This window comes from Canis lupus, chromosome 26 (genome assembly GCF_048164855.1).
Source record: "Canis lupus baileyi chromosome 26, mCanLup2.hap1, whole genome shotgun sequence".
Taxonomy (NCBI): domain Eukaryota; kingdom Metazoa; phylum Chordata; class Mammalia; order Carnivora; family Canidae; genus Canis; species Canis lupus.
The window spans coordinates 12,377,430-12,389,500 of NC_132863.1; the positions used below are offsets into that span (position 1 = coordinate 12,377,430).

A 12,071-nucleotide genomic window follows, 5' to 3' on the forward strand; every position below is an offset into this window, starting at 1 on the left:
AAGAAATAGTGAAAGGGACCAAAAGGGAAAGGAGGGAATTTGAGTGGGGGAAAATTAGAGAGGAATACAAACCATGAGAGACTCCTAACTCTGGGAAACAAACGGTTGCAGATGGGGAGGTGGGGCAATGGGGTAACTGGATGACTGGCATTAAGGAGGGCACATGATGAGATGAGCACTGGTGTTACACCATATGTTGGCAAATTGAATTTAAATAAAATATTTTAAAAATAAGATCAGAATCCCACAATAACAAGATCCAGAAAGCAGGCATTTTGATGGGACAAGGGAGACTGAGCAAGGCCATTCAGGAAGAGCAGATGTAAATGAGGCACCATGCCCTGCAAGCCAGGGGAACTGAGGTGGTTGAAGAAATCCCAGGGCAACCTAAAGACACTGCATCTCTCTTAGGAAGAGAATAGGAAACTTTGAGGCTAACTGGACATTGAGACCTTGAAATAATTAGGAAAACAAAGCTTTACATCTTGTATTTTGCTCCAGTTCTGTTAAATATCTATGCATAATGCAGACCAGATTCTGCAACAGGACCAAGGAAGAGTTTTATGATATTCTTGAACATTTAAGCAGATACTTTGGTGCACTGACGGTATTCCCTTAGCTCACCCTGGAGATCAAGTGCAGCTCTGGAGGAAGACTTGACCATGCAGGGAACTTCCCACTCAAGCCTCTTTTTCTCCTTCTCACTAAGTTTCTTTTTCTGGGATAGGAGCAACTCCAGCTAAAGGAATTGGAAACTGGAATGCTCACAACCCTCTGCAGGACCAACCCTCAATCAGGAATGAGAGTAGGTTAATAAATACTTCTGTGTCCTTAACTCTTGGTGAACAATTACAAAGTATACTTGGTACAGTCTCCCAGAAGGTCTCAAGAGGATTAGCTCCAGTTGCCTACAGAAAGGGTTCACTAATTAAAATACTCTTTATTGGCTATCTCTCTTCCCTTTCTCACTTCTCTGCTTCTCTACTGTGCTCACCTATCAAACAAGGCCCTTCCACTCAAATGTTCGTCTTAGTGTTTGCTTTGAGGTCAAACTTCAAATCAAGACATTTTGTATAGGGGATTATGTCTTAATATTATAGAATATATATTTAATAATCATCATTTTTACTAATTTTTTTTTGCTAAATTATCTTTTGAAGCATAAAATTACTGATCAAATTTTCCTCACCCTACAGTCTCAAGAAATCCAAGAGCTAGGCCATGCCCACAAGAATCATGTTATAAATATTTAATTTTAAACAATAAATATTAAAGGGTGGAAGTACTGCTGAAACATCCTCTTCGGGTTCCAGAAATTCTTGGTTTTTCCAGTCTAAGTCCAGAATATGCTTGCAAAGAGTATGGACCACAGTTGTGCTGTCCACACATAGTTTAATTAAGATTACATAAAATTAAACTTCAGTTTCTTAATTGCACTAGCCACCTTTCAAGTGCTGAATAGTACATGTAGCTAGCAGCGACCATATGGGACAGTGCAGACACAACATTTCCATCCTTACCAGAAGTTATATAGGATAGCACTAGGCCAGGATCTCACAGTTGGCAGATACATGGAGGACACTCTTCCCTCTTGTTCAATGTAGACACCAGACTGATCATGTACTCTTTCCTTTGAGCTTGTTTTTAGTTTCACAGGCTTTCCAAAAACAAAACTCTGGACTGTTGTATACAAACAATTAGAAATGGCACATGTATAGGCCAGGGTAATGCTAAGCTATGCTGAAGTAAAATATTAACCATGAAAATCACTAATCAGGTACCCTCCAGAAGAGCCATCCTCTATGCTCGGTGTAATCCAGGCTAGCTCCATCAAAGATAAAATAGTTTCTGATAAAAATAGTTTCTCATGAGAGCAGACCTTGTTAAAAAGAACAGAATGCACTGGCATATTTCAAAATAGTTACTTTTCCCCTCCCCTTGTCAGAAGCACAGGGGATTTTTCTCACATCTTCATTGTGAAAACCTGGTAAGGGTCCTGGAGATAAAATTCATCCCCCTATGACTGGGTCCCCCTGGAGTTTTCAACTCACAGACTTGCCCACACTTAGCCTCCAGCAATTCAATTATAGTTTTGGTTTATTTTTTAAGAGCTTATTTATTTATTCATGAGAGATACAGAGAGAGGCCGAGACATAGGCAGAGGGAGGAAAAACAGGCTCCATGGAGCCCGATGTGGGTCTTGATCCCGGAACTCTGGGATCAGGCCCTGAGCCAAGAGCAGACGCTCAACTGCTGAGCTACCCAGGCTTCCCTAGTTTTGGTTTTTCTACCCCAACCCTGGTTCTTACAGAGGATTTTGCTCATGGGTTAATAGTCTGGTAAGTTGTGATTCTCTGTATCCACCTATCTGTCTCTCCAGTTTGGGAGGCTCTGGTTTGCCATGTGATCTTAATTTTCTGATAGATCAAAAATTGTTGTTGATTTTCCATTTGATCAGATTTTTACCAATTATTAGGATGGAGTGATTACTTCCAGGCTCCTTATATGCTGTACCAGACACCAAGAGTGTACTCTCTCTTTCTCTTTTTTAAATCAGTTATATGTTTCTACTGTGAGGTAGGTGGGCTGCTCCTCTTTCTCTCCTGCCCCTTCATTTTTCTTTTCCCACTCTAGATGTTCTGAGCTGCAGCCCTCTTTACTGTTCTGATTAAAAGTGTCTTCTTTGGGATCCCTGGGTGGTGCAGCGGTTTGGCGCCTGCCTTTGGCCCAGGGCACGATCCTGGAGACCCGGGATCGAATCCCACATCGGGCTTCCGGTGCATGGAGCCTGCTTCTCCCTCTCCTTCTGCCTATGTCTCTGCCTCTCTCTCTTTCTCTCTCTGTGACTATCATAAATAAATAAAAATAAATAAATAAATAAATAAATAAATAAATAAATAAATAAATAAATAAAAGTGTCTTCTTTCTGGCAGCCTGGGTGGCTCAGTGGTTTAGCACTGCCTTCAGCCCAGGTTGGGATCCTGGAGACCCTGGATTGAGTCCCGCATCGGGCTCCCTGCATGGAGCCTGCTTCTTCCTCTGCCTGTGTCTCTGTGTCTCTTATGAATAAATAAATAAAATCTTAAAAAAAAAAAACAGTGACTTCTTTCACTAATGTTTTCTTCCCTGTGTTTATTAATTCCTCTACCCCAAGTGCTTTGGCCTAAAACTCCTTGTTACCTGTCAAGTGTTCTTTTTACCCTATTTATAAAGAAATCTGTCCAAGTGACTCAGTCATTAGGAATTCTTTCTCTACACAGTGAAACAATACACAGTATCTTTCCAAGACTTATGAGCCATATGCTGCAATTATGAGACAAAAAAGCATTGTGCACATTGCCATGGCCATTCGAACCCCAATACCTTCTGTTGGTATGTCCCAAGTTGGCCCCTCTCTCACAGCAAATTTTTAGGACTTTGACCTAAAAAACAAACATTGATTGGCTTGCCACCCAATGAGCTCAATGTTCCATTTGGTTATCTGGACAGCCTAGGGCAATGTCAATCTGTTTGTTCTCTTCTTCCAAACTCTCTTCTTCCAAGCTGAGGGTCTTTTGAAGAATTATCTCTGTTAATTCACCAGAAGAAATAAAACCCAGGTAGAGGTATTCCTTGGTAGCAGATCACTGAGTCTTTGTTATCTGCAATTTCATAACCTGGTACTGGATAGCATAAGACCAGTCTGCTATTTTTTTTTTTTTTTTAGTCTCAGTTTTCCATATAATTGGCTTTTATATCAATCCATGAATAGCTAAAATATATTTGCCTCTTCCTCCCTCTTAGATATTCTTACAGACTTACTGGCTTTGAGAAATCATATTGCAGTAAACTCACTATTACCTCACTAGGCCAAGGAATAACCTTCTCTAGTTAATCACATTGCCTGATTAATTGAGATGTACAGATTTTCAAATAATTAAGAAATACATCTAACACAGGTTCTGTGTTAAATCTAACTTTCTTTGAAGACTTACAGGGCACTTTTATTCTTGTGTTACTTAATCATAATTATTAGGAAAATCAATTGCCAGTTAAGCAAAATTTCCAATTGATACACTCAGATAAAATAGTTTTTAGAACCTAATATACTAAGCTTTGTTCCTTTCAGACATTTTTCATATTCTCTACAATCTGAATTAAAGAACACATTCTAAAGCTACATGTTTTCCTTCCATATCCCCAGGTGACACAGCTTTATCTACAAAGCTTTGTTTTCTTCTGGAAACCAAGGGCCTAGAACAATGTCATATAACACACTACAAGCTCAGTAAGTATGTGTTGAATAAAGGAATGAACGGATATGTTCATAAAATATTTTTTGAGGCATCCATCTTACTCTAGGGAAAATGATTTACTCTGCTGAAGAGCCTGCCAGTTTTGAGTGCCTCCATTCCTATTGAACTATCCAGGAAGCTCTTGGAAAACACCCATTGCTTGTTTTCCTCAGGCTTTGAAAACAAACCTCAGAAGTGGTAGTGAATGACCACATTTCTTCTCTATAAAGGTTCCTTGTGCCAGTTTATGAAGTATCATCTCAATATCAAATATTATCTCATGTAAGTAGTCCTTTTTGCTTCACCAATGCTCCCAAGGGCAGCTTTTGCAGAAGCAAAGTAGGTGTAGTGAGATCTCCCCCACTTGCCCTGATGCTCAATAGTCACAACCACCTCAGAGAGGCCTGAAATCCACTATTCAGAGAAAAAAGCTTTTCATCCTTTCACTCCCACAGCAAAATAAGGTTTAAATGCAAGGCCTCGGGCAGAGGAGCGCAAAAGCTTCCATTCTTAAGAAGGCGGTATCTTTCTGAGAGCAGATCTGAGCAAAGATGAAGGTGATTCAGACATCAGCAGGATGGTACGCTGGGATGTTACAGGCCCTTCCTCTCCCACAGAGACACAAAGTTAACAACAATATATGAATACCATGCAGGTACACACAAAGACATCTGAAGAGAGAGGAGGCCTAGAGGCCTAACAGCTGAAGGAGGATTAAAGACAGAAAATTTAGCCTTATCCCCCCATTTAGGGACAATTTAAACACACAATAGCTTTTACACAGAGTTGAAATTTTACTCTTTACGTCTTTAGTAACCACCTGTCTTCAAATTGTCTTGCAAAATGGTAGATGCTCTTTGCAAAAGAAAAGATGCTTTTGGTTTCAAAATTTGCATTCTCCCTTTGGAGTGAAAAAGTACAAAGACAAAAAAAAAAAATTTCTCCATTCTCTGACTCTTTTGTCTAAGATGTGCTTCCTTCTTGCTTATCTCCTAACCATATGCTGTCTGCACATATTAAGCAAGACAAAGTATACCCCTGGGGTTATTTCAGTAAATGCATCTTTTTTCTCTACCCTCTCTACCTTTGCACTCTAGCCCCCATCACAATTGTTTTGAACATCATGATTACATCTGTTCTGGTTTCAAGTAGTTGGGACCAGCTTAACATGAGACTCAATTAGTGACAACTAAGTCCCACGTAACTTTCCCTCCTTGCATTGAACATTCATTCCCTATAACCTGTCTGTGGTCTCAGAATTTTACCTTAAAAATAAAATGAACATTTTGATGCTGTCTTTATTTAAAATTTTAAGTATTTTCTGCATTGATTTTAATGTTTAAATTATTGTTCATTCTTTCCCACACAGCCATCCATAGATAAATGCATAAAGATGTGGTATATACATATATACAATGGAATGTTATTCAGTCATAAAAAAGAATGAAATCTTACCACTTGCAACAACATGGATAGAGCTAGAGAGTATAATGCTAAGTGAAATAAATCAGTCAGAGAAAGACAAATGATTTCACTCCTATGTGGAATTTAACAAAACAAACAAAGAAAGAAAAAAGAGACTAAAAAAAAAACAAAAAACAAAACAACAACACCAAAAATCCCCCAGACTCTTAACTACAGATAACAACTGATGGTTACCAGAAGGGAGATTAATGGGAGGAAATAGGTGAAGAGGATTAAGAGTACACTTATTATGATGAGCACTGACTAATGTATAGAATTGTTGAATCACTATTTTGTATACCTAAAACTAATATAACAGGATATGTTAACTATAGTGGAATTAAAATTTAAAAATAAATATATTGTTCATTCTTTCACTCTTACAGTAAAATAAGGTGTAAATGCAAGGCCCCAGGCAGAGGAGAACAATAGCTTACATTCTTATTAAGATGAAGTCTTTCTGAAAGTAGATCAGAGCAAAGATGAAGGTGATTCAGACATCAGCAGGAGGACATACCAGGAAGTTGCAGTCCCTTTCACTTTCACCGAGACACCAAGTTAATACAATATATGAATACCTCTGTGAGTACTCAATTACAAAGCAACACAAAGCCATACTAAAATATAAGGTTCTCCAGGAAAGGTAAATATGTAAACAAATATAATACCCTGTACTATTGGTGCATACAATTTAGGTTACAAAAGCATCTCAAAACTATAAATCTGTGTTATAGGCATACCATATATAAAGATGTAATTTATGCTATCAGCAACATAAAGTGGGGAATAGGGCTGTAAAGGACTAGAATTTTTATATGTTAGTGAAATTAAGTTCTTATCAGCTTAAAACAGAATGCTCTAAGATATGTTATGTAATTGCAATGGTAACTACAAAAATAAATATCTGTAGAATTTACATAAAATAAGATGGTCAAGAAATCAAAGCATATCACTACAGAATATCAGGAAAACACAAAGAAAGGCAGAAAGAGAGGAAGATAGGGACAAAAAAAAAACACCATTTTTTTTTTTTTACAAGATATTCTTTACAAGATATTCGGAAAACAATTAATAAAATGACAATAGTAAGTCCTTCCCCAGCAGGAATTACTTCTAGTTTAAGTGGATTAAATTCCTTAATCAAAATATATAGGTTGACAGAATGGGTTAAAAAACAGGACCCAACTATAGGAAGTATAAAAGAGACTCACTTTTGATTTAAGAACACACATAGACTGAAAGAGAAATGATGGAAAAAGATAGCCCATGCAAATGGTAACCAAAACAGAACAAGAGTGGATCTTCTAATAAAATAGGCTTTAAATTAAAAATTACTACAAGAGACAAATCATATTATGTAATGATAAAAGGTCAATTGCCCAAGAAGATAACAATGATAAATATTTGTGAACCAAACTTCAGAGCTCCTAAATATATGAAGCAAACTTTGGCCAAATTGAAGGGAAAAATAGAAAAATAGAAACACAATAATAGTAAGAGATTTCAATAATCCCACTTTCAATAATGAACAGAATGAGATAGAAAATCAATAAGGAGGGCAGCCCTGGTGGCGCAGCAGTTTGGTGCCGCCTGCAGCCTGGGGTTTGATCCTGGAGACCGGGGATCGAGTCCCACATCTGGCTTCCTGCATGGAGCCTGCTTCTCCCTCTCCCTCTGCCTGTGTCTCTGCCTCTCTCTCTGTGTCTATGAATAAATAAATAAAATCTTTAAAAAAAAGAAAATCAATAAGGAAATAGAGAATGTGAACACTACACAGTAATTGTAACAGGCAGACACACACAGCACACTCAACCCCAAAATAGCAGAATATATATATTTTTGTCAAGTGTACATGGAACATTTTCCAGGACAGATCATGTAGTATGCTAAAAAAAAGTCTAAACAAATTCAAGAAGATTAAAATCATACAAAGTGTCTTTTCTGATCTCAGTGTAATGAAACCAGAAACAAACTGTATAAGGAAAACTGGAAAATCTACAAATATGTGGAAATTAAACAAGACTTAAAAAACAAATGGCTCAAAGAAGAAGTCACAGAGAAATTAGAAAATATATTGAGGTAAATAAAAATGAAAACACAACAGACCAAAACTTATGGGATTCAGCAAAAGTGGTGCTTAGAAGGAAGTTTATAGTAGTAAATGCCCATATTAAAAAAGAAAAAAAAAATCTTAACTCAACAATGTAACTTTACAACTTAAGAAACTAGGAAAAGGGCAAATTAACCCAAATCTAGGGAAAGGAAGGAAAAAATAAAGATTAGAGCAGAGATTAATGAAATAGGAAACAGAAAAACAACAGAAAAAAAAATCAATGAAAGTAAAAGTTGCTTTTTTTTAAATATTGAGAAAATTGGCAAGCCCTTAACTAGATTAAGAAAAAGGAAGAGAAGACTCAAATAACTAGTATCAGAAAGGAAAGAAGGCACATTACAACCAATGCCACAGAAATAAAAACGATTATAAGAAAATGCTAATTCTTGGGCAGCTGGGTGGCTCAGCAGTTTAGCACCGCCTTGGGCCCAGAGTGATCCTAGAGACCCAGGATAGAGTCCCACGTCAGACTCCGTGCATAGGGCCTGCTTCTCCCTCTGCCTGTGTCTCTGCCTCTGTCTCTGTGTCTCTCATGAATAAATAAATAAAATCTTAAAAAAAAAAAAAGAAAATGCTAATTCTTAAAACTTAACACAAATAGTTTCCAAGGGTTCAGATGGGGAGGAGATAAATGGACATAAAAGCCCACAGCTAGCATCACACTCAATGATGAAAACCAAAAGCTTTCCATCTAAAATTAAGAACAAGATAAGGAAGCCCACTTTTGCCACTTCTATTTAACATAATATTGGAAGTTCTAGCCAGAGCAATTGCACAAGAAAAAGAAATAAAAGTCAACCAAATCAGATAGGAAGGAGTAAAATTACTCTGTTCACAGACAACATGGTCTTATATGAAGAAAACCCTAAAGACTCCACATACAAAAAGAAAACTGTTAAAACTAATCGTTGAATTCACAAAGTTGTAGGTGCAAACTTGATCCACAAAAATCAATTGTGTCTCCATTCATGAACAATGAACAATCAATTAAGAAATTAAGAAAAACAATTCCATTTACAACAGCCTTGGTTATTATTATAAAATACATAAAAACACACCTGACCAAAGAATACTATACTGAAAACTATAAAACATTGATGAAAGCAAATACAAAAGATACAAATAAATGGAAACACACCCTATGTTCATAGACTGCAAAGATTCACATTGTTAAGATGTCCATACTATCCAAAGTGATCCACAGATTCAATGCAATCCTTGTCACAATCTCAATGGCATTTTTTGCAAAAATTGAAATGCTCATCCTAAAACTCATATGGAATTTGAAGGGACACCAAATAGCCAAAACAATTTTGAAAAAGAAGAACAAAATTGGGAAACTCACATTTCCTGATATCAAAACATATTGTAAAGTTGCAGGAATCAAAATCATGTGGTATTGGTGTAAAGACACATTGACTAATGGAATACAATAGACAGTCCAGAAATAAACCTTCATATATATAGTCAAATGATCTTCCACAAGGTGTCAAGACCACTCAAGGGAGAAAGGATGCTCTTTTCAAATGGTGTGGGGAAACAAGTTGTCCACCTGTGTAAGATGAAGTTAGATCCTTATCTTTCAACATGTATACAAATGAGCTCAAAAGAGATTAAAAACCTAAATATAAGACCTAAAATGATGAAACTCCTAGAAGAAAACACATGGGAAAAGCTTTATGACATTAGACTTGGCATGATTTCTTGGATATAACACCAAAATAATAGGCAACATAAAAGCAAAAATAGACAAGTGGGACTACATCAAACTTAAAAACTTCTGTGCATCAAAATACACAAAATGAAAAGGCAACATCTAGCATGACAGAAAACATTTGCAAATTGTAGATCAGATGAGGAATTAACATACAAAATATAAAAAGAACTCTAACAACTCAATGAGAAAATACATCAAATAACCTGATTTATAAAATGGACAAAGAACTTAAATAGGCATCTCTCCAAAAATGATAGACAAATGGAAATGCAAATCTAACCTTCATGTGATATCTCCTCACTCCTATTAGGACTGCTATTATCCAAAATCAAAACAAACAACAAAAAACAAAACAAAAAAAAAAACACATAAAACAAATAATAAGTGTTGTCAAGGATGTGGAGAAATTAGAACACTTGCACATTATTAGTGTAACTATAAAAACTCTGTGGACAAAAATATGAAGTTTCCTCAAAAAATAAAAAATAGAATTACCACATTATCCAGCATAATTCAGCAGTCCCGCTTCTGGTTATATATCCAAAAGAATTGGAAATAGGCTTTCACAGAGATATTTGCTCACTTATGTTCATAGCAGCACTGTTCACAATAAACAAGAGGTAGAAACAACCCAGATGTCTATCAATGGATGAATGATAAAGAACATGTGGTATATGCATGCAGTAGAATATTATTTAGCCTTATAAAAAAAAGAAGGAAATACTGTCACATCCTACAACATGGATGGACTGTGAAGACATTATGCTAAGTGAAATAAGCTAGTCACAAAAGTACAAATACTGCATGATTCTAATTATCTGTGGTCCCTAAAGTATTTAAATTCACTGAAACAGAAAGTAGAATTTTCGTTACTAAGGACCAGGGATAGGGGAAAAAGGAGACTTGTTTTTCAGTGGGTTTAGATTTTCGTATTTGCAAGATGAGAAAAATTTTAAATCTGTTTCACAGCAATGAGAATAAACTTAACACTAATCAATTGTAGAGTTAAAAATGGTTAAGATGCTAAATTTTGCCATGATAAAAAAAAACAAAAAACAAACAAACAAACAAAAAAACACTGTACTGGGGCACCTGGCTCAGTTGGTTAAGCCTCTGATTCCTGATTTTGACTTGGGTCATGATCTCAGGGTCCTGGGATTGAGCCTGGAGCCAGGCTCTGACATCAGTGGGGAGTCTGCTTGAGGATTCTCTTTCTCTCCCTCTCTCCCTCCCTCCACTCTTGCATTCTCTCCCTCTCAAATAAATAAACAAATCTTTTTTCAAAAAATACTGCATTAAAATATTATGTACTGAATTTTTTGACACCCACTAAAATTTTGCGCTTCAGTTAGATGCCTCACTCCAGTCCCAGTTCTGTACTCCCCTACCAGTCAAGTGTTATAACTGAAGTGGTGGAAAGGAAATTACAGATTCTGGGGAGGGGAGTTAAAGGGGATGTCTCCAGATTTCTCTCCTTTCTCTCTATATTGATCAAGATATATGCATACTTGGTCCTTGACAAAGAAAGATTCCAGCAAATATGTTGCCAGATTTAATTCCACTGAATGTCTCAAAGATCCTGATACCACATCCTGCTCCATAAAACCCTCAAAGGCTACAAAATTCATATTAGACATTCAGCCTCAGACACTGTCTCCCCAGAGGACTGGAGACCTCAGATGGTTTAAATAAATGTCAAAACTGGCTTTTTAAATGGCATTTAGAGTTGAGTAATAGTGCAGTCCATAAGAATTGTAGTTTGAGCCCAGATACAATAGGTATCTGAATACGGGATTCTGAAAAAAAAAAAAAAGTTATTTTCTCTATAAGAAGCATACTCTCTAAAAGAACAAAACAATCAGAATGCAAAAGAATGGAGAAGATAATTAGTATTTAATAAGACTCATTCCACTTCATTGAAAAGAAGCAGAGTTAATAAACCTAAAAGTAGGTTAATCTTCTATCTTGTCCCTTAAGCCTACCATTTCTTATGTCTTTATTGTATTCCAAATGCACTCAGAAATAGAAAAGTCCATCAACAAAGTATTTTGCAATATCTGTTAAAATACATTCAACAGGTATTTGAGCACCCGGATATAAACACTGAGGCTAGCGCTGTGGAAAACAAAACAAAACAAAACCCCTCCAATTCCTTGAATAAGAAAACAAACACAAATCTTACTTTCTCTATTTTCCCACGTTGAAGGAAATCTCAGGAAATCTGAAAAGGGAATAAAACACAAGCTTTTCTAAATCAAGGGCTTCCAAATTGTTCTCTGTGGACCTTGATTTTATCAGCTGGTGCTTAATCCCTGGCCAAATCTCATTCTCTGTGGCCCTGAACCATCTGAATTATTAGTATGTCAAATTCTCCAGCCACAAAGCCTTAGCTAGGAGTTGTCTGGCCAATGATTTGTTGAGGGAGTGCTGTCAAGAGAACCCAATAAGGGAGAACAGGAAGCAGGATGGAGCAGACAAAGGGGCTGACAACAACGTGGGCTCA

The 12,071-nt window shown here is 36.6% G+C and overlaps 1 long non-coding RNA gene across 2 annotated transcripts in view; it reads right to left on the reverse strand.

The window, feature by feature from the left end:
* The window catches only part of LOC140617845 (uncharacterized), an 80,535-nt gene extending 68,672 nt beyond the window's left edge, over positions 1 to 11,863 (reverse strand). For both annotated transcript variants that reach the window (XR_012017990.1, XR_012017991.1), the window contains exon 1: positions 11,751 to 11,863. This is a non-coding gene — a long non-coding RNA (uncharacterized lncRNA). The remainder of the gene's footprint in view (positions 1 to 11,750) is intronic.
* Positions 11,864 to 12,071: the final 208 nt, after the last annotated feature.